The sequence below is a fragment of the Rhineura floridana genome, chromosome 18, assembly GCF_030035675.1.
Source record: "Rhineura floridana isolate rRhiFlo1 chromosome 18, rRhiFlo1.hap2, whole genome shotgun sequence".
NCBI classification, from domain to species: Eukaryota; Metazoa; Chordata; class Lepidosauria; order Squamata; family Rhineuridae; genus Rhineura; species Rhineura floridana.
Window position 1 is genome coordinate 1,413,131 of NC_084497.1, and position 19,088 is coordinate 1,432,218.

The following is a 19,088-nucleotide window of genomic DNA, read 5'->3' on the forward strand; positions in this document are numbered from 1 at the left end:
AGGAGACGGGGGAAATCCTCGTGCGCTTGCCCTTGCACTAGCACAACTTTTTAGTGGAATGCCCCCCAGGTTTGCTTTCCCCCTTTCCTTTTGTGTTGTTTCTTTAAGATTGTAAACCTGACACTGCCTTATTACCGATCCCCATAGACCACTTTGGGAGCCTTTGGCCTGAGAAGCAGGGTAAAAATAATTTATAAATGAATAAAATAAATTTGGTGAAAGAACAGAAAAATCCACATCCCCTTGCGAGGTGGATGCTTACTGTGTTTTGTCCACAAGATGGCAGTAATGCTATTGGGAAGTTAAAAACAACCAGATTCTGCTGATTTCCCCCCTCCTTTTGACCTAGAAGTAGCACCACGCAGGGAGGTGCTATCACCACCCAGGTTGCGTGAGGCTTTCTGCTGTCACTGCTTAAGGAAGGGTCTGTAGCTGAGCAGTAGAGCAGCTTTGCAATCAGAAAATCCCCCATTCAATCCCTAGCTGGGAGAAACTCCCGGCCTGAAATCCCGGAGAGTGGCTGCCAGCCAGTGTTGACAATATTGAGCTAGATGGACCAATGGTCTGACTTGGAATAAGGCATTTTCCTGTATTCTCTGCAACAAAACCCCAGCTGAGTCCTGGAGCATTGTACGGCCCACAAAGCAAGGGGTGCCCAGCATTCTTGGCGTTTTATCCAGTGCTGATGTTCGGGGTATGGGAGGAATTCGATTCGGTTTGCATTTAAAGCTGAATCTATCAAATTTGCACTTTCTGAAGGTTTCCTACCGGGAGAAGGGGCGGGATATAAATCTAATAACAAATCAATAATAAATAAATACTCTTCTGATGGTCTTAGAATTCACCTCATTTTTGTGACTTTTGGCTGGTCCCAATAAAAGGACGCCCAACTGTGGATCTACATTTTAGGCATTTGCATTTTGCGTTGTTCAGTGTGGACTTGTGCTGGGGCTAACAATTAAATCTTTGCTCTGCTTCTCCAGGGAACCTATGCAAGAGGACTTCACATGGACCCCTATGTGAAAATCGCCAAAATATTGGATTTAATTAGTCATGGGCAAGTAATAAATGGAAAGCTATGATTTTTCAAAATATGTGCAAGGTCTATGCTCTTAATTAGCACCCCCCAAAAAAAACCCCGATGTCAAGGAATGTTCTGCTACTTCTCAACAAATCTTCTTTCTGAAAGTTTTGCATGTTTATATTAATTGTTTGTAAGCTAAATGAAAATGTGCTTAATAAATCCCAGGCAGCATCTGAAAGAAATTTGTTATTATATAAGTCCCGTTGAAGTCAGCGAGATACAGGCTTCATCTGCACTGTACATTTCAAGCAGTACCATACCACTTTAAACTGGCATGGCTTCCCGCAAAGAATCCTGGGAACTGTAGTTGGTAAAGGGTGCCAAGAAACATCAGTTTTCCTTACAGGGCTCCAATCGCCAGATAATCAATCTCTTTTCTTGGGGAACTCTGGAAATTGTAGCTCTGTGAAGGGACTAGGGGGGGTCTCCCAACAGCACCCTTCACAAACTACAGTTCCCAGGGTTCTTTGGGGGAAGCCATGACTGTTGAATATAGTATCATACTGTTTTAAATTTAATACAGTGCAGATGCGACCATAATTCAATTAAGGCTAAACTTAAGTGTGTTTGATTCCAACAGGGCTGACGCGGTGACAAAATTCTGCCAGATCTGTTGGGTGACTTTTACTTAACGATTGTTAAATATGTTCTATTATTTTCTAGAGAATCTGTGTATGTGTATATATATACACACACAGAGAGAGAGACTTTGTAGCAAGCTAAGGATAATTTAGTTTTTACTCTGTTGCCTTATAAGGTCTGATTTATTCATCACTTCTGCCAAAAAGGAGGTTGTTTTTTTTTTTAAAAAAAAGCTCTTTTCCTGGTATGAAATGAATCACTGTGGAGATCGATAAAATGTGTGTTCTCTTCCCACCCTTCACCCATCCCTGGATCCAGTTAATTATTTCATTTTAAAGATTTCTCTTTGTAAAAGTAAGGTTTTATTCAAAAAAAAAATTGGAATTTGGAAGCAGCCATGTTCTTCAGTAGTTTAAATATAATTCCATGTGTTCTGTTTGTGTTTTACTTACGACTGTTTTTATCATATTCAAAGAAACTTTTAGAATAATTTGGTTTTTGTTAAGCAGGGGCATTATAAGTCTGATTTCTTCATGACTTGACCCAGACAGAGAAATGGTGTAAAATGAATCACTGAGGAGAGAAACAGGGCAGTCCTTGTAGGTGTGGCACTTCTCCCCTCCTGTGTTTTAAACATTTCAGTTTGTAGCCAACTAAATTCTGCTCAGGGTAAACCCATTGAAATGAATGGATCTAAGGCCCCATCTGTAGTTGACATTTAAAATAGTATCACACCACTTTAAACAGTGGTGGCTTCCCACAAAGCATCCTGGAAAGTGTAGTTTGTAAAGGAGAGTTGTTAGGAGACCCCCATTCCCCTCACAGAGCTATACTCCCCAGAGGGCTTGAACAATCAATCCCTTTTCAGAACTGTAGCGCTATGAGGGTCTCCTAATAACTCTCAGCACCCTACACAAACAACACTTCCCAGGATTCTTTGGGAGGCGTTGGCACCATGACGGTTGACAGTGGTATGATAAAGCTTTAAATGTCTAGTGCAAATGGGGTGGTGTTTGTCAGTCTTGTCCTTTCATTTTCAATGGGCCAACTCAGAGTATGGTTAACTTTGGAGACAACCCTGTGTTTCCATGAAAAAACTACTGTTCAGTTTGTTAAAACAATCCTGGAAGACATCCCGCTTAGGAAATGGGAAAATTTGACGTTTCTTCTGTGGTTTTGTTTGCTTAACCCCCTTCCTTCCAAGTGTGCCTTCACCAGTTCAACCCCAGCCAGTCATCATATCTGAATTCTTGAAAGGTTGCAGAACACGCAGCAATTTGTACGCGCGCTCTGGGGCACCGAGAGATGTGGAAGCAAGAGCCCTGTGAGCTCTCTGTGTTACAGCGGGAGTGGCAGAAGTGTGGCAGCGCATCAGACGCTATGATGCGCTCTTTGGTGCCACTGGTGGGCTGCTGTGTTGCTCGTGGCCACCTCCTCTTGCAAAGGAAAGAAGCACTTCCTCAGCCAACTGGGTGCTTCCTTTCCTGCCCCTTTTCTGCCACCCCCTCTCCTTTTCCTTCTGGAGATTGCAGCTGCGGCCAAAGAGCAATCTTTCTCAGGCCTCCTCTGCAATATACGTTTAAAGGACTATCATACCACTCTAAACAGTGATGGCTGCCCCCCCAAGGAATCCTGAGAAGTATCAATTGTGAAGGGTGCAGAGAGTGGTGCAGAGACCTTCCTCCTCCTCACAGAGCTACAGTTCCCAGAGTTCCCTGGGAAAGAGGGACTGATTGTTAAACCACTCTGGGCATTGTAGCATTGTGAGGTGGTGTCCTAGCCATTCTCAGCAGCCTTCACAAACTACACTTCCCAGGATTCTTTGGGCGAAGAAGCCGTGAGCATTGAAAGTGGTGTCATACTGCTTTAAGAGTATAGTGCACATGGGGGGCTCAGTCAGTCAGCTGCAGCAACACTCATATCCCAATAGAGGGAGAGGCAGTGGCAGTGGAGCAAAGGGTGGCCAACCTGGCCTCATTTCAGATGTGGCTGGACTCCATCTCCCAGCTTGGTCCAATTGTCCAATTGGCGTTTGGGTCACTGCTCTCTTGCAGTTGCATGCCCACCACAAAGATCAAAGTCTGATTGCAGCCCTCCCCCCCATGCATGCTTAAAAGATGTCATGACACTGGACTGCAATTAATGTTGTTTTGATGGTCTTCTTATTTGAGTGTGTGCATGCGCGCGCGTGTGTGAAAGCTGCCTGTTCAGAAAAAACGCACACTGCACCACTTCAGAATATATGACCCGCATCTGAAATGCTTGTCTGTGGCAAAGAGAAGCAATCTGGCCTTCTCCCTGTGCAGCTGCATTTCTACATGCAGAGGGCACTTTTCTTTTCTTTACATCGGGGCTCAGGAACCTGCGGCCCTCCAAATAGACCTTGCTGGAGTCCAACTCCCATCGGTGCCATCCAGCAAGGTTAAGGGACAATGGGACAGATAATCCAGCAACAGATGGCAGGCCACAGACTCCCTGCCCCTGATTTACACAATGGAGCATCCCAGCGTGTGGTTTCCTGCTCCCCACCCTGCACCCGCTTTCTGAAGTGGTACAGTCCCGTACAAAATAATACTCTGTGTTTCTTCCAAAATGTGTAAATTGGCTCCGGCAAGGAATCCATTGTTAAATCTGTTTATCTCTGCCCCCTTTTCCCCAAAAAATGTTTTGTGTGTGCCAGAAATAAAGAGGATACCACAAAAAGTAAGAAAGAAAGAAAGAAAAAGACTGTATTGTCAAGTGCTTCTTCACAGCTGGCTGGAGAGGAGTGAGTGAGTTTATTATTATTTATTTACTGAATTTACATCCCGGCCTCCTTCTTCCTGAAGGATCCCATAGTGGAAAACATAAACAAAACAGGAAGAGGAAAAGCATAATAAAAGCAGTTAGAAACAATGCAAAACAAGTTTCCATTAAAAGCCTTCTAAAACTCAGTTCAGAATATTCTCTCATTAGTGACCTTCAGATTGCCAGGAACAATCTCCTTCAGCCATCAAATGCCTGGGTAAACAGGAATGCTTTCTAATTCCTCCTGAAAGTCAATAGCTACGGAGACAGACACACTTCGCTGGGAGGGCATTCCGCAAATGGGGAGCCACCACCGCTCAGTGGCGGCACCATCACCAGCTGCTGACTAGAGGGACCGAGATGGTTGATACTGGGGAAGGTGCTCTTTTAGTGTTAGTTTAGATTGTACAACAAAGAAGATCTAATCCAGGCTCAGCAGCATGGTGCCCGTGGGCACACATGTGCCCACAGAGGCCTTCCCTGCCACCTGCAGTGTCCTCTATCTCCTCCCTCCCTGACATCAGACTTGAAAGACGCCTTCTACTGTTGCCAATAGAACAAGTTGCAGAGTGCATGAGGCACTTGCAACAGTTGTCTCCATTTTGCAAAAAAGGCTGGCGACCCCTCAATTTCTTGGCAGGCTGTATGTCTATTCATTTTAACTATTTCTTTGCATTTAAACAAAACTCTTAAGCTGTTTGCAACATAGGTTCAATCATCTTAAATAAAGAGCGAATACAACAAGCCATCCAGATAACTTCCTACGTTCTATAAAAACACAACTAACAACTAAACAGAGCACCCTCTTCAGTATGAAAATCAATATTGCATATGCAAATCAGCTACAAAAATATACTGAACATTTATAGCAAGCAACTGAAATGCCCTCCAAAAGAAGTAATCAAAACGCACCTAACACAGCGCATGACAATTGCTACAATAGGTTAAGTTGTCCATCATGACCATCAGCAATTTGCAAGTGGTCCATTGGAAAAGAAAGGTTAGGAACCCCTGGTCTAAACATCAGGAAATATTTATTTATTTGTTTGTTTTATTTATTAGATTTATATCCCGCCCTCCCTCCCAGTAGAACCCCAGGGCATCAAACAAAATATTACAAATGAAAATCAGCTCAAAATGCCACCTTCTGAAATAAGACTGGTTAACTTCATTTCTCTCTCTCACTTTTCCTATTTTAAATTCAGCTCTCCACATTTCTGAAGCAGTTTGTGAAAAATCCTCATGAAAATTCTTCATCATTGTGGCAGTGATGGCCACCATCTTGGATGGCTTTAAAAGAGGATTAGACACATTCATGGAGGAGGAGGAGGAGGCAATCAATGGCTACGAGCCAGGATGGCTATGTTCTAACTCAACCGTCAGAAGGAGTATATCTCTGAATGCCACTCACTGGGGTCAACGAGAGGGGTATGGTGCTCATGTCCCACATATGGGCTTCCCAATGGGGCATCTGGTTGGCCACTGGGAGGAACAGGATCCTAGGCCAGATGGGAGGAACAGGATCCTAGGCGCTCTTCTTACGTTCTTCAGTATATAGGTGAGACGTGTGTTCAATTTCCCATGAAATGGAGATTAACCCATGTAAGGTGTTGTCACGCAGGTCTAATCAACAGCCCAAGCTGGGCCGTGTGCCTATTTTCATGCACTTCCATCTTCCTTTTCCTCCCTACATGAAATATTTCAGTCAGGCTGTAAGCCAACCCCACGGTGGGCTCAGAGCATTCCCTGTACTTTTGCCAATGATCATAAAACCCATTGCCCAGGTGAGAAAATCCAGAAGGGTGAACTTCACAGGCATCTGTCTTCTTACAGCATGAGAATGCCTTCCTTCTCATGTGGACAACATGTTTATTTTTTGGAGGGGGGAGAGAAGAGATGGGACCACATGTGTTCATCACTAAGGCAGCATGGAAGGCGGGGGCATCCATTGGCCACAAAGCCCCCAAAGCATTGCTCAGAAGTAACCATATCTCTGACGGGTGGTGGATGGGGAATTCCTCTTAAAAGAAAAAAGCTGGTCAAAATGAGGTTGGGAGTCAGAGGGAGGGATAGACCCAATAGGGGCTGGCCTCTCGTTCCCCTTTTAATTTTAGGATCACCCTCTCCTTGGCGGTTTCAGATTTGCTCACAACAGGAAACTGATATCCATGCCCTGTTCAAATGAAGACAAAGTGTTTTGTAGGATTGGGAGCTTGCTGTCAACCCCGAAAGCATTTCTCATTTGGACTGAGTAAGGGGGGATATGGGGAACTGGTCCCCCTCCCGTGGATGTTGTTGGATTCCAACTGCTATCAGCCCCGACCACCGTGGCTAATGATACAGAACGATGAGAGTCCAAGTCCATCAGGAAGACGGCAGGTTCCTCATCCGTGGAGTAAGGTGAAAAGTGAGCAATGATTTCAAAAATCACCCTGAGGTCCATAAACAAATAAGAAGACCCTGCTGGATCAAGCCGCTGGCTCATCTAATCCTTTGCCACCAAGACCAACTAGATGCCCCAATGGGAAGCCTGCAAGCGGACCTGAGCGCAGGAGCAACTCATAAGAACAGCCTGCTGGATCCGGCCAGTGGCCCATCTAGTTCAGCCTCCTGTCCTCACAGTGGCCAGTCAGATGCCCAAATGGGAAATCCGCAAGCACGACCTGAGCGCAGGAGCAACTCTCTTCACTTGCGATTCTTAGCAACCAGAATTCAGAGCCACACAACCTCCGACAGTGGGGGTAGAACATAGCCATTGTGGCTAGTAGCCGTTGACAGCCTTCTCCTCCTCCACCGGTTTGTCTAATCCTCTTTTAAAGCCATCCAAGTTGGTGGCCATCACTGCCTCTTGTGGGAACAAATTCCAGCATCTTTAACTTCATTTATTTAGGCTGCAATCCAATACATGTCTACTCAGAAGTAAACTCCATTAGATTCAATGGGACTTACTCCCAGGTAAATTGGATTGCAGCTTCCCACCCTGCCTTTCCTTCAATACGGGGCCCAGGCGGGTGTGTTTGTGTAACACCAATTTTATTGGTGATTTTATAGTTCACTTATCAAAATTTATATAACTCTTGAATGTAAAGTCTTTGAAGTGGTTTACCAAAAACATTATTATTATTATGAATAAAACAGTTAAAAACAGATCAACATCTATGTGTCTGGAAAGGCTTGCCTAAACAGAAAAGTTTTAAGCATTGCCAAAAGGAATACATAATAAAATTGGTGATTAATTTTATAGCTACAGAGCAAACACCACCTGACAAAATAAAATAAAAAAGTATTTACTTGCCTCTCAAAACTCTTCCCACGTGGTCCACTAAGGCCTCGTCTCTGACGGCTTTGGTGATGCCAAAAGCTTAGACCATGATGGATGCCATTAAAAGATACAGTGAAGTCCAAAATGAGGTCCATTTTCTGATCAGATCACAAATACCTTCCAGGAGTCCACCTACATTTGAGATCTCTCCTACTTTGCATAATTTATTATAATTTATTAGTGGGTGGGTGAAGGGGTAGCGGAGCAAGTTTGAGGGAACGTTGTGGCAGGTACCAAGACTCCACATTTTTGCTGTGGCACTCAGAGACTGAGGGAGCCATGGGAAATTATATTATGTTACATTTCCCATGACCCCCATCAGCACCAAATGCTGCCATGTACGATTCGCAAAGTAGCTGATGCCTCTCTTTCTCCAATTTATTTATGCATTCATTTTAAGAGTTTTCCATTTATTTTAAGCATGTTTATCTCTTCAGCTGTCAAGGATCTCACAGAGGCTTACATATGATCAATACAATCTCTTTCTTGGCTAGGGATGGAACCTCCTGCCCATTTAGGTTCTCTCAGTTTCTGATTTTCCAATCTTAAATGCAGTTCTCCACATTACTGCAGCAATTTGCATTTTAAAAAAAAGTCCTCACGAAAATTCCCCATCATTTTAGTGCATAATTTCTGCCAATGAACTCATTTTTGGATACATTTGATGAACGTACACATCTTTGCAAGCAATTTTCCCTAACATAATGCATTTTTTATGTGTGCTCACAGTCGTAGTTTGCAGAAATAAAACATCCAATTAACTCAATCAAAGATTCCTTTAAATCTAACAATAATGTTGAACTAATCTTTGAATAAAACAGAAACTGTAAGTAAGATGAGTGCAACAGACTCCACTAATGTGGCGGTGGCATCAGCTTGGATCAAAAAGGGGTCACACCCTAAAAATCTTCATTGCAGCTGCTTCTAGGAGGCATCTGGTTGGCCCTGTGAGAACAGGATGCTGGACTAGACCTGATCTTACAGCCAGGCCCTTCTCATATTCTTTCATTCATTTAAGTGCAATTTTTGGCACAGAATTTTCAGATGGATTAATGCAGAAAAGAGATGGAACAGATTTGTGCCAAACTGACAGGAAACAGATGGATTCATCAACCCCACACCCATTGTTCCATGAGTCTGAAAATGTACATTTGCCACCTGTGAGAGGCTGGCACAATCAGCCAGCAACGCCGCAACTTCTGAATCAGCCAATTCAGGTTTTCAACAGCAAGCGCACTAGAAGAACACTGTAACTTTACGAAATGCGGTGCCCAAGTTTGCTCCTTTTCCTCTTCCCTCCTTGTCACTTTTCCTTGCGTGTCATGCCTTTTTCATTTGTAGGCCTCAACTGTAGGGACCATGCTGTTCTCACCGATACATAAGCTGCTCTGGGAACGCTTTCCGGCTGAACGAAGGAGTGAAAGAATGAACAGTTGGTGTGATTTTGGTCAGACGCCCATCTATGTCTGACACTGAAACCCATTTGGGCAAGTTTAGAGCCAGGAATCGCAGGAAGGGATCGCTTCTGTTTCACTCTCCCCCCACCTGGAATGATGACAAAACAAAATAAAGGCATCTGTTCCCAGAAACCATGTCACAGCCATGCAGGGATGTGAAAGGATTGCCTTGGAGCTTCAGATTTCAAACCTCACGTTGTGAATTTATACACAGTCTCTCTGGTTACCCAGGATTTTTATTTTTTTGCTTGGAGGGGGTGTTAATAATAATCATGCTCCTGGCAATACCCTCACCCCCAACACCAAGTCAAGCATCCAGCTTGTAAATCAACAACTCTGCCAGCCACCTTAAGGAAAGGAGTTGGTTTAATTGCTCCAAACTGGGAAACAGAATACTCAGGAAGAGTTGTTGAAAAAAGTGGAAACAAAATTTGTAATATACCCCTGGGGGCAGGCTGCCTTGAGTCCAGAGTGATGAGCCCCTGTTTTGCCCCCCCTTCCCCATCACCCCAGGGGATCTATAAATAATCCAAAGCAGCTGACAACTCTCCCCCAATCTGGAAATCGTTACCAGCTCAGAATCGGCAGCTTTGCAGACTTTTCTCAGCGTTGTCCCATCGAAAGGATGGCCAGGGAGGTGAACACGTGACCCCTCCCCTCTGTGCTCTAATCCGTCAAGATCAGGATCCAGGGGTCGTTGCAAGTCTATTAACCGTGGATTGCTCTGATCTGACAGATTAATTGATGATTCGGGCTGCAGATGTTTGCAGATGAGTAAAAAAAATGAGGATAGTTTAGAGCGAAGAGTGGGTTTTGTTTCTAGACAATGGACACTTTTTCAGCTTGAGAGGCTCACCGAGTGGTGAGCAGAGACAGAGGCAAAATGTGGGTAAGGCCAGGGGTAAAAATGGGGCTGCAGAGCAGGTGTGATTCTGTACAGTAGACCAGGGGTTTCCAAACTTTGTCTCCCACTTGAAAATGGCTGAAGGTCTTGGTGGACCACGATTATTTTTCGGCCTGTTGTAATGTGCCGCACTAGGGGCTGTGTGATGGTTAATGACGCCTTCTCTTTCCTATGCTTTGTGTTTTCTTGTGTTGCAGTTTGCATTCCATAGAATTAAAGTTGTAGTATAAGAAAACACAAGATAAGAAAGAAAAAGAAGCAATAAAAATATAATTAGAACTCAGCGTGAGTATTTCATGGGATGGATGCACCATCTCCAACCACAAATCCACAGATGTGCCGCGGACCACAACCCACAGACATGCTGCAGACCACCTGCGTGAAGTCCACAGACCACAAATCCACAGAAGCGCTCATCGATGTGCTGTCTACCACTTCCAACCACAAATATACAGACATGACATGTTGTGGACCACCTGAATGAAGCCCACAGGCCACTTGAATGAAGCTCATGGATGTGCAGTTTCTCACTTCCACTCAATGTCGAAACCATCACCCACATGCTGCTGTTTTGCTCTTTCTACAGAGATCAGAGAAGCGAACGGATTGCTCCACTGTTGTCATCTTTTCCCGGGTGTTCAGCTAATTTTGTATGTGGCTTTTCTTCTTGCAGGCCAAGAACAAAGTCTGCAAAGTTTTTAGCAGGTGCCATTCGAACCGGATCTACTATCGCACCTTGAGTTTTAATCTGATATAGTTTTTTGTTCAGTTGATAGTTTTATTTGTTAGTTGTTTTATGCTGAGGGACTCTGTATATATTACTTTTATTGGCTGGCATCTTGTGTAATTGCTAGAATTTAAGTCAGGTAATTTGATCAAGCTGTTTATCTGATTTTTATTTTCTCTGTATATTCTAATTGCAATGGCTCATGGCTAATGCAAATAAAGGATTTTGATGATCCAGGGTCTCAGAAAGGACTCTCCCAAAGTCCTACCTGAAAGGGCCAGGGATTAAATTCGACCCTCTCTGCACACAAAACATTTGCCCTACCAGCTGAGCTGTGACTCAGCCTAGAGTCCATTATCAATGTCAAGTCTCAGCCACAGAACCTGCCAAGGAATATAATAAAGAGCATTCTTGAGGATGTGCAGAGTGTCCTTCCATTGCCAGCTGCGCTTTTCATAAATTAAAACCCAGACATGCAGCACAAATGTAATCCGGAGGGAGGAGGTTGCATTTCTGGATTTTGCTTGGCAATGTTCTGACATGTCCATGTCTTGAAGTGTGCCCTACCACAGATTCCCAATCTTTTGGCTCTCTCTTCACTTGGAAAGCCAAAGCAAGGCCTGTATGAAATTCAAAAGCACATGGGACCCGAAGTCTGGAAAATGGAGAGCCTGTGATTCCATCTGTCTCATTAGAGGATAAACACGCTGGCCAATTTGCTGCAGTTTGTAAAAACTCAGTAGCATCCCTTCCAACAGCTTGGATGTCCGTGTTATTTACGGAGTCATTTTTCCATGCCCTGGTGCCAATCAAAATGAATTTTTCAAGCTTCGCCGGCCTCTTTCGTCATTCGTCATGGCAGGCAGAGCCAAGGGCAAGTGGGAACGAGCCCGCTCTCGTTTTGAAGTTAAATGCAAGTTACGCTCGCGGTCAGTGTGGGCGGGCGCTTGATCGTGCAGCTGTTCCCCCGATTGTTTGGAGGCAGGACCTCCCCTGCCTGCCCCCACCCCCCCTGTTAAAGTGGCTCTAAATCCACTTGACAATATTATTAATAACAACGATGGGGCCCTCGCATCTGTGGGGTTGTTAACTGCTATGGGGAGGTTCCCCTAACAGAGTCAGCCTTGAAAGATGCAATCAGGAAGACATGTCACCAGGCTACCCCCTTCTAAGTTTATGGGCCATTCTTCATAGTTCCCCAATTCCCAATGGATGGCTACACAAACACCTGGCCTTGGGGGTAGATCCAAAAACAGCTGTAGGCAGCAGCAGACAAGCCGTGCCATGAATATGCAGACCAACCATGTCCCCCAAGCTTCCCAATGTCTGTGGCCTTTTCTGCACAATCTGTTTTACATGGCTCAGCAAACTGGAGGGGAAAGGGGTGAGCCCTTCCACGTTCATTGCAACAAAAGTGGGGGGCCCATTTTAATCACTTTTATCGAGCAAAAAACCCACATGGAACATGATCCACAAAAATAATCAAGACAAACCACCGGGAGGCTATACAAACCCGTAAAAATGCTCTGACAAAAAATAATTATCATCGTGAGGTGCAAAGTTTACACATCTGACCCAAGTCATGTTCCCAACCTGTTAGGATCCGAACGGACAGGTAACGCGCAGCCCATTTTGACTCAGATGTTGAGGTGTGCCAGGGGTGCAGAACCTTTCCAGTCCTGCAAAGTGCATTGCAATCAGGTGGTCTCTTGACTGAGAGACGTACAAAAAACAAAGAACAACGTGTTGCTGTTTGGAAAAACAGAACATCCCTTTGATGTGCTTCTCTTCCTTCACCCTGCGGTATTTGACTATTTGACTCAGATCTGAAAGAAAGAAAGACCACAGCTGGCCTCACAACCCCTTGCTGGAGCCAGCAAGCATACTATAAATTGCAGCAACATATTTAAAAGAAGATGCAGCTTTTTCATTACAAAGTGTTATAGACTTGCGTGGGAAGCCAAGGTGCTTTGCTTTCTTCCTGATGCACACCCAATTATATGGTGGCGGATCTCAAGATTGCTATAATAGACTTTGCCACCGCTCCATTGGGTGCCGATTTGGGAAACGGCCCCTGAAAAGCATTTCAAAAATGATTAAAAAAAGAAGTGTGAGAGAAAAGAGCCTGCATTTCATCTAGGCATCAAACAACTTCCAAATTGGGGAGCCGTGTTCTAGGGAGAGAGAAGAGGGATTTTCTCCTTTCTTGTTGTCCTGTTCCAGGGCTGAGGAAGGTCAGGTCTGGGAGTCAAATGTGGCCCCCTGGACCTCTGAATCTGGCCCTTGGAACCCACCATGGGCCACACCTCTCCCAATACAGAGCCCCTCACTGCAGCGGGAGCTGGTGACTCCATGTCAGTGGGGCAATGGAATCCATTCTGGGTTTTATTCTGGACAGCTCGGTTTATACCTTGGACAGCTCCTTGAAAGTTCAGGCTAAAACCAAAAGCAGATTCTACTGCCTCACTGGCTCCACCACCTCCTTTAAGTGCTTTTGCCTGACTGAAATGTGTCCTTGAACTGTGGAGGGACCTTTGGCCCCTGGCCACACTATGTGGCCATTGGAAGGTTATCCATGAGGCATTATGGGCCTTGAGCTGGAAAAAGTCTTTCTTCACACACACACATACACATACACACACACACAGAGCTGCTCTGTTTTGCTCTGCCTTTTCAAATGCTGTTTGGTCCAATTTGTGGGGGGGGGGAGCGAAATTGGAGCTTACCACCTGCACCTTCAGTAGTTTATAGTGGGAGAGTGAGAGGGAACAGAAGAACATAAGAAGAGCTTGGCTGCTGGATCAGACCAGTGGTCCTTTTAGTCCAGTATTGGAACAACTTCCTCACTAGGAGCTATCCATGGTGCTGAATCACCTCAGAGACACTTGCTCACTAGGAGCTATCAGTGGTGCTGAAACATCCAAGCTGCCTTGATCCATGAGCACCTCCACTGCACCAGATCCAAACACAAGAACACAAGAACTTAAGAAGAGCCTGCTGGATCAAGCCAACAACCCATCTAATCCAGCATCCCAGACAGTCAACCAGATGCCCATTATGGGGACACCCCCCAAGCAGGACCTGAGCGCAAGAGCATTCTGCCCTTCTGCAGTTTCCAGCAACTGGTATTCAAAAGCATACTGCCTCCATTGTGGAGGCAGAGCATAGCCATTATGGCTACTATCTCTTTCTCCATGCATTTGTCTAATCCGCTTTTAAAGCCATCCATGTTGGGGGCCATCATAGTTCCATGACTGTAGGATGGCATGCCCCTTATGTACCGTCCCTGCTAATCTTGGGAATGTTAATTAAAACTCACAACCTTTCCCCCTGGAGAATTCATCAAAATGGGGCCTCCCCACTTACTCTTGTGTAGGGATGGGTGAGAAATTTGATTCAGTTTGCATTTCAAGCTGAATCTATCCAGTTTGGACTTTCTGAAACAATATGAGAACCAAAACACAGCCGTCCGTCAAAATTCTCACTCATTTCAATTTTGCAATGCAGTTCGCCAACCAAAACATTTACAAAAATGCATATGTCTGAGGGAAGTGTACCTAAAAATGAATACATGAGTGACAATAGCATACGGGAAGGTGTTACATGATGGAAAATTGCTTGCAAAAATGTGTACATTAGTCAAAACCGCCAACAAAAAATATCCTTCTTCCAGGAATTTGCACTAAAATGCAAATTTCCATGAGGAGAACTGAATTTAAGGCTGGAAAAATGAGACATGGAGAGGACCGAAATGGACAACTGTTTCCATCCTTACCCACCCATGATTTCAGACATCGTCATGGACCAGCCGTCCCTGACTTGGCCCCAAAGTCTCAGAAAACATGTCGCTACACTGGTGCTTTACTCCTTGGGTACCCACTAGGGAGGTATATGTGTTTACATCTGGTTGGGCCAGCTCTGGGGCGCAGGGAAGGATGACCTGAAGCGCTTCAATCAAGCCTGGGGGCTGAATGTGGCCTTCTAGGATCCTATCTGCCCCCAGGGACTCTGCCAATGCTGCATCCCCTCCCCAGGCCCCAGACTCTCTAATGTATATCTCTCACTGGCTGTGCCCCACGCCTGGCTGGAATGCATTTTGAGATGGCAACAGCGCTCCTTGCTGGCTTGGATGAAGCACGAATGAGTCTAGAAACCTCTTGGCCTTTCCGCAGGTGTGCAAAGGTAAGAGCCACATGTGCCGCTCTGCTCACTTTTGCCTCCGGCGTGCAGGCGGGAATGCAGCCCTGGGGCTGGAAAAGGTTCTTCCCCTTTGCCTTAAGCTCTGCATCGCAAGTTCTGTGAGCGCCAACAGCCTCGGGTACACGATAAATAACCCTAATAATAACCTCGAGTCTTTCTGAAGATTTCCGTTTCAGAAAAAGAGAGTGTGTGGGGGAGGAAACCCATTTCCTTCCCCCTACCCCAAAGAATTAACAGTTTGAAAGACTAGATCTCCTGGAAAACACTGCCAAAGAAACACTGGCAGAGCTCCAAGAGGCTGAAGGCATTTCCGATAGTTTCTTGCCATTTCAATGGGAAGAGGCTCCTGCAATGCCTCCTCAGACCACAAAGTATCCGAGCGTTTCTTATTCACGCTGCTCCTGTTTCTGCACAGCGTCCACCAATGGCCTGAGATTCTCATTCCTGGCAATTCGAGTCCTGTCTCATAAATCAAAGTATTAGATGCCGGATGCCGGATTGTCCCTCAAGATTCTATGATCTGGAACCGAAATCCAGACCCCCTCAGAGGGGATAACAGGCAGAAAAAAGAAGCAGTTCTAATTTGAATTGGGATGCAAACTTCACTGAATTCGCACTACGTTCCAAATCGAGTGACTTGTGATCAGATCATTAAAACATGCTTGGCATGTCAGCTCTGTGCTTTTCCTCTAAGGGACAGGGCTGCCCCAATACGAACTTTATTTGCATGTAAACAAGGTGTTTCAACACCCAACTCATTTGCAAATAAAGATGAATAAGGGGTCAATACAACATCTTTCACAATGTAAACCAGTACATCTTTATTCAGAAATAGGTTCTGTTGAGATCAATGGGACACCTAGGTGAGGGTGTGCAGGAGATGTCGGGACCTCCTGGATGCAAAGGAGAGCTCTGCCACTGAGCTATGGTCCATCCCTTAAACAGACAACATTCTTCCTGTTCTCTGAAGTGGTATATAGTTCTTTTCTTCTCCTCTTCCTTCTCTGTAAACCAGACCTTAACTTCTAGAGATCCTGGGCTAAACCCTGACAAGGAACTCTTGAAGCCCAACTAACATTTTACTGGAGCACTCTAAAAAGACAACAGTGGTTTATCTGGGATGAGTCTCTGGGCCATAGGGTCAGCTGGCGTGGCTCGGCCTGGCCTCAAAATCTGGCTAGAAATGTCCTTTCGCCTTCTCTCTCTCTCTCTCTCTCTCTATCTTTGGCAGAGCCAGTAAATGGTGATTGCTTTTCAATTTGTGAAGGAAACGGCCTCCAATAAACGATGTAATAAGCAATTATTACACTGGGCACCATGTTTTAGTGGCATGGAAATTTGGCCGAATAAGAACATAAGAAGAGCCTGCTGGATCAGGCCAGTGGCCCATCTAGTCCAGCATCCTGTTCTCACAGTGGCCTGGGGGAAGCCCTTGATCATTCTGGTTGCCCTCTTCTGAACCTTTTCCAACTCTATAATATCCTTTTTGAGATGAGGCGACCAGAACTGTACACAGTATTCCAAATGCGGCCGCACCATAGATTTATACAACGGCATGATGATATCGGCTGTTTTATTTTCAATACCTTTCCTAATTATTGCTAGCATGGAATTTGCCTTTTTCACAGCTGCCGCACACTGGGTCGACATTTTCATCGTGCTGTCCACTACAACCCCGAGGTCTCTCTCCTGGTCGGTCACCGCCAGTTCAGACCCCATGAGCGTATATGTGAAATTCAGTTTTTTTGCTCCAATATGCATAATGTTACACTTGTTTATACTGAATTGCATTTGCCAACCGGAGCCAGCGTCTGCTATTCGTTCATAGTCATAGGGCTTTGTTTTGTTTTTTTACTACAGGCTTTATTCAATAATTAGCCCCCAAATCAGGACTGGAGGCAACTCAACAGGCGGACGGATGGGGACTCCAAACCCCATAAAAGCTTCAATGCTCCTTCTCAAAAGCCAAACTCTTGACACGGTCTGAGCTACAAGACGGTTCCTCTTGGTGAGCTGGATTTAAATCTCATGTTGCTGGACTCCAAGGCCACACCTTGAAAGCGCTATTGTTCCACTTTAAACAGTCATGGCGTCTTCCACCAAAGGATCCTGGGAAGTGTCATTTGTGAAAGGTGCTGAGAGTTGTCAGGAGACCCTCCCATTCCTCCCACAGAGCTACAGAGTTCCCTGGGAAGAGGGATGGATCATTAAGCCAGGGATTGTCACTATGGGAGGGGAATAGAGATTTTCCTAACAGGTCTCAGCACCTTTCACAAACTACACTTCTCAGGATCCTTTGCACAGGGCTCCCCAAGTCAGGACTCAATGGCCTACAAGGTTCCCTGCAACTCTCAGACGCTCTACCAGATTCTTCCGTGAAGGCCTGCCAAAGCCACCTCTCTCTCTCTCCGTGACAATCTTTCATCTATTATCTTCTTCCAAGGGAAGATTTTGTTAATTCGGCTCGTAGTTGGTGATCTGAAAGTGCCACGCTCAGGTGTGGACTGAGCTGTCCTCTCTCTCTCTGCTCTGCTCGAAGCCATTTCTCATGCGCCGGGTCCCCAATGACCCATCAACAGTGAGACCTGAAAACTTCCCACTTTTTTTTAAAAAAAAGAGCAGGAGGGAAATTGCATCCCCTCTGTGAAGGCCTTCTCAGCTGTCGGCGAGGAATCCTGATTTGCACGCCTTGTGAGGCCGTTGCTGGTGTCATGGGCCGTGCCGGCCCAGCTCCAGGAAGCTGGAATCCTGTGCATTTTCACATATTTCAGGGGGAAACGTCACCTCTGTGCAGTCACAGCAATGAAAGTGTTGGCTTCGCATGATAGGATTCCTCTTCCCAAAGTCCAGAGGCTGGAAAGTGATGCCTGGGACACGATGTTGCAGTGTGGTGAGCTCCTCTTCAGGGTTCCTGCCAGCCAGTCGTGCCTGCTCCTGTTCCTTCTTCTGGCTTCCCCAACATTTAGCCAGCATTCCATCCTGATTGACCATGCTCAGTCCTAGGCAAATGGGCGAATATGTCAATTCCAGTTTCTCATTTTTTGAGCTCTTCACATTTCCCCTTCAGATATGTGTGTGTGCGTGTGTGTATAGACCTTATGAAAGTTCATCAGCGTTTTAGTGCAAATGTCTCCATTTATACACATTTTTTGTATGCAGTTTTGCCTAATCTACACATTTTTGCAAAGCAATTCCTCCTAATGCAATGCATATTTTGTACGTTATCTTCATGAATACATGCATTTTTCATGAATACACTTTACTCCAGCATATGCAGTTCTGTACATGTTACTGGGCTGGAAATCTGCACTGCAAAATTCCAAGATGTGCATATCCCGACGGACCCCTGTGTTTTGGTTCACGTATTCTTTGGGAAAGTGTGCATTTGGTAGGTTCACCTTGAAATGTGAACTGAATTGAATTTCTCCCCCGTTCCCTGGAGAGCCTGAGGGTTGCTGGACTGAATCTACACCAGTGGTGATTCATTGAACGGAACTTAATCTACATCGAGGGTGAGAAAGCTCCTATGACCTTGTTTCCTTTTTCCTCCCAATCTGGCAGGCTGTGGGACAAAGGACAGGTTGCTTCTGCCAGAGATCTGGACTGAGAGTTTTCGGGCAGCTTTTGAAGTTAGGCCAGGGGGCAAAGTTTGGCCATCCCAAATCTACACAATCAAATCCAGAATCTCTGGCTGGAACCCCACTGAAAACTAACTAAGCTGCAGTTGAGGTGAAAATCCACTGAGGACTTCACCAATGATACTGAACAAACAGCAACATCTGGAGGGTAGGGATGGGTGAGAATTTCGGTTCAGTTCACATTTCAAGCAGAATTGATGAAATTCGCACTTTCCGAAACAATATGAGAACTGAAACACAGCTATCCTTTGAAATTTGCATTTATTAGAATTTTGGGATGCCGTTCACAAACTAAACAATATTTATAAAAATGCATATATTAGGGGAAAGTGTGCATAAGAATGAATCCATGAGTGAAAATAGCATGCAAAAAGGCACGAAGTGATG